Here is a 4,946-nt window from a genome sequence, read left to right on the forward strand (position 1 = left end):
TCCATCCATCCATCCATCCATCCATCCATCCATCCATCCATCCATCCATCCATCCATCCATCCATCATTACATGTAAGATAATAAATCAGTTCCTACTGCTGTGTTAACCCTAATAAACCCAACAGATGTCAGTTTGTAAGTGAAAACTTGAAGTTTCAAGTAAACTTCTTTGGTTAGGGCTAATAAATTGACAAATATCTCTTCTCCAAGATGTTCCAGATGAATGATCATAAATCAGAGAAAAAGCGAAACAATCTGGATTAAAACTGCGTTCCACTTTACAAAATCACATTTTTCCTGCCCAACAAATCTGTGTGTTTATTGGACAGTGTTTTACAGCAGAGTACGGGTGTGAGTTTCACTGTGGCTGACAGATGCATACTTGTATGTGCACATAAGCAGCTGTTGCGCTTCATTGTGAGTGTTGAGTCCTGAAGGTTATAGAGCACATTTCTTCCGTGCCTCCATGGTTGTTATGGAAACAGCAAGAGGAAGCAGAATGTAAAACAGTGTTTTGAAAGGACCTTTAATTGACAATGAACTCAGAGCCGTGATTATACCACATTCCATTCAAGTCTCATAGCATTTCTCCTCCCATCAGAAAATGTTGCATTTTCCGATTTTTTAAAATTTGTTTTTATAAACAGTTTTGATTTTTAAAAATATGGCTAATATCACTAAATGCCAAAGCAGCAAACTGATGTTGGTGAGTGTTTTACTGCCAACAAGTCTCTGGGTAACAGAAACACCTACGGAAGGTGGGTGTTGAACACATGTTGAGCCTGAGGAAAATTGCTGCATTCTACACCAACTCATTCATCCCTGTATTGTTTGTTTTAAGAGCTTCTGTATCAGAACGCTTGCAGGTCTTATAAAGAAATGGCTAGGCCTTTTCTCTGTAATATATAGAGGTTTAAATCAGATCGGATTGTACAGACAAACAAAAAGTTCAAAATGACAAGAAAAAATAATTGACAACAAACTCAAAAACTGTGCTGTACTCATACCTGATGTGCAGCTCTGGTTTGTCTTTGTTTTCTTACATTATATAAGTTTTTTGCTTGGTAAAACAAAGTGTTTTTTTTTTGTCTTGAAGACATCACTTATAATGTTCTCATCAGCCTTCTGGCTTTGCTCTTTCTCCCACGGCAGATAAGCAGTTTTGTGCAGAGCAGTGGGYTTTTGTTTGCAGGCCTTTCATGTCCGCTGTTCTCCTGATGGGGAGCTTGTGACATGAGCTGATATCAAAGAAGGCCTTAAGCTGTTTGGGAGTTGGAGGTTGAGTYCTTTGTGACTATTTTGTGCCTTACTCTTAGAGCGGTTGTCATCGATCAGCCTCTCCTGTGGACGACAACAGTGCTTCATTTCTTTTTTTCCACTTGACCACATCAGTTGCAGAAAACTAATGTCGTCAAATTTTCAGCGGGGTGAGCACCTGCAGCTTTTTGAGACTTCCAATGGAAATCTTTTTGCTTTTATCATCTTTATTCGTTCGTCAGCTGCTGGCACTTGATTGTCATGCATTTGATTGGAAACACCAAACTGTAACTTCAATTTAATCAAATCTTTAAAGGTTTTCATTCTGTTTCCGTACTCAGTCCTAAAATATTCGTTATTACTCATTAAAAATATGACCAAACATAAAATGTCTTTACCACTAGTTTAAACAAGTCATCATATTTAGGAACTTTGTAACTAAAATTAGAAGGCATTTAATATAATTTTTCGATAAAAATAACAACAAATCTAATTTTTCAAGCTTTTACACACTAAGGTTGGGCATAATCGTATCATGTGCAATTAATTGTCAGAAAAACATTAATCGATTACTTTTTGACACTGGATGATTAATACAAATAATGCCACCAGGCAGAGTCTGCTCGGTCCTCTCCGCTTCAAATATGATTAACATTAAAAAAAGTTGTGTAATTTATTTATCTATCAACACAATTTAAAATTTGATGTATAGCCTGAAGTCTGTAATTTAGACACAATTTGGAACAGATTTTTATGAAGAGCAAATCTTTCCCACTACATTGGTCATGTGACCAGGACATAAGGGTATCCAGGGACTCCAGGGGATTAATCGTCAAATTTGTCGTTATCGGCTAAATACCACAATTAATCGTGATTAACATTTTTTGCCAATATTGCCCAACCCTATTACACACTACTGTATATTTTCGAGTTACAGGTAACTTTATTCAGAACAGGTCAATTCAAGAAAAAAAGTAGCCTTTCCTTTGATTTTATTGTTAAACATTTTAATTCTTACCAGAAATAAGAGGAACAAAGATGGGTTGTAGAAGCGCAGTGATTTATGTACATTTACTCAATAAAGGTAAATGAGGTAATTCATCAAAAAAACAAATCATTTTTAAATCCACCATAAAAGATGTTTTTGTGTCTTTTGTTTAGCTTTTGTTAGCACCGACACATTATGTGACAAGTTCAAGTGTACTTTAAATACAGTATATATGATCGATAAACATTAGTTGATAAAGTGACAGATAATTATGTGTAAATGCAGCTAAACACGATTTCTGAAGAGATAGAAGGCGTTAAAAACAGAGTATATTTTGAGGATCTATGAGTTTGTGTTGGAAGTGTGTGTATGTGTGTGTGTGTGTGTGGGGGGGGGGGTACTCATTCAAAGCAGCAGGGCACCCAGCTGGTGGAGTGTTGTTTTGTCTCCGCTGAGCTTCATCATCATCATCAGATGCTGTCATCCTTTTCTGTCCATCCATTCTGCCCCCAGTGCAAATCTGTCACAGTTTTATTCTGACTTCCTGGCGTGCACGCCGACACACACACTTGGCAGGTGTTGGTGAATGAAATGCAGCAGTGTGTCGCTACTCCTCTTTCTTGTACGGCATGTGTGGCGTACCCATGGTAACGCTTGTTGGTGGTTCATTCATAGGTACATAATATCATTCAGTGCAGGAAAAGGCAGATTTGGGATGAGCACAAACTGGGAGACTGATTTGGTATTTAGGGATGAGTTCTATCTAAAAAGTCAGTTTAGAAGAAAAATAGGTCAGCATGTTCAGTAAACATGTCTTAATGTGGACTTAAAGTCGTATTTTTCTCCTTTCCTCTGGCATTAAATTCCTGTAAAAATCACTAACTGTAATTTTACTTGAAACGTGCCTGTCGATACTTTGATTAAAGTCATTCGAGACTGTCTGGTAAATTTATGTAATGCTTAGAACATCAAGTAAGAACCATTTTTTGTGTTCTCATTTTAACATCTTAATGCTTCTGCTCCTTAATTGGTCATGCTCGTAAATTGTGTTTATGCCTGAAGGATACCAAACAAGGTGCCCGCGTCTGAGACTTAATAATTATAAGAGCCTTAAAATTGATTATTCACTTCTGGGAAAGTGGAGATGTGGCAGTCATAGATTTATTAGATGATTTATAATTAGAGTTTGTATTGTTATTTTATTTTCTTTCATTAGCTGCAGTTGGGTTTCAGGTTGCAGAGCAGGCTGCCCACTGTAAGGCATGCAAAAGAGGAGCTTAGAAAATGTCTGAAGTTGTGCAGAAAAGGCATTTCTAGAGTTAGTTTTCTTATTGCTTGCCAAGTATTATCTACAAGAAACAGGACTTGTATTATCACATATACAGCGGGTAAAATAAGTATTGAACACATCACCATTTTTCTCAGTAAATATACAGTATTACTAGAGGTGCTAATGACATGAAATTTTCACCAGATGTCGGTAACAACCCAAGTGATCCATACATACAAAGAAATCAAACCATAAATGTCCAGAAAATGAAGTTATTTGTAATAATGTGGAATGGCACAGGGAAAAAGTATTGAACACATGAAGAAAGGGAGGTGTAAAAAGGCACGGAAAGCCAAGACACCAAGCTGAACTCTCTCAGTAATTAGAAAACAAGCCTGCCCCTTGTCAATGCAAATTAATATCAGCTGGTTCAGTCCCAAATGATGGCCAGGAATCACACAAGAAACATCTGATGATGGGTAAAAGTAAAGAGCTCTCTCAAGACCTTCACAGACTTATTGTTGCAAAGCCTAATGATGGCATCGGTTACAGAAGAATTTCTAAACTTTTGAATGTTCCAGTGAGCACTGTTGGGGCCATAATTCGGAAGTGGAAAGGACATGATTTCACCATAAACCGACCACGACCAGGTGCTCCTCGCAAGATTTCTGACAGAGGAGTGAAAAGAATTATCAGAAGAGTTGTCCAAGAGCCAAGGACCACTTGTGGAGAGCTTCAGACAGACCTGGAATTAACAGATACGATTGTTTCAAAGAAAACAATAAGTAATGTACTGAACCACCATGGCCTGTATGCACGCTCACAACGCAAGACTCCACTGCTGAAGAAACAGCATGTTGAAGCTTGTTTCAAGTTTGCTGCGCAACATTTAAACAAGCCTGTGAAATACTGGGAGAATATTGTCTGGTCAGATGAGACCAAAACTGAACTGTTTGGATGCCAGAATACACATCATGTTTGGAGGTCAAATGGCACTGCACATCAGCCCAAAAACACCATACCAACAGTGAAGCTTGGAGGTGGGAACATCATGGCGTGGGGCTGTTTTTAGCATGTGGTACTGGCAAACTTCAAATAATTGAAGGAAGGATGAATGGAAAAATGTACAGAGGCATTATTGATAAAAATCTGCTTCCATCTACCAGGATGATGATGATGAAACGTGGCTGGACATTTCAGCARGACAATGAGCCCAAACACAAAGCCAAGGAAACTCTCAATTGGTTTCAGAGAAAGAAAATAAAGCTGCTGGAATGGCCCAGCCAACCACATGACTTGAATCCAACAGAAAATCTATGGAAAGAACTAAAGATCAGAGTTCATAGAAGAGACCCAGGAAACCTTCAAGATTTGAASACTGTTTGTGTGGAAGAATGGGCCAAAATCACACCTGAGCAATGCATGCGACT

General features: G+C 38.1%; 1 protein-coding gene across 2 annotated transcripts in view; it reads left to right on the plus strand.

Moving 5' to 3' along the window:
* Window positions 1-4,946, plus strand: part of msh3 (mutS homolog 3 (E. coli)) — a gene marked incomplete in the record, with an annotated part of 41,975 nt that overhangs the window by 23,666 nt on the left and 13,363 nt on the right.

Source organism: Austrofundulus limnaeus, unplaced genomic scaffold (genome assembly GCF_001266775.1).
Source record: "Austrofundulus limnaeus strain Quisiro unplaced genomic scaffold, Austrofundulus_limnaeus-1.0 Scaffold14, whole genome shotgun sequence".
NCBI classification, from domain to species: domain Eukaryota; kingdom Metazoa; phylum Chordata; class Actinopteri; order Cyprinodontiformes; family Rivulidae; genus Austrofundulus; species Austrofundulus limnaeus.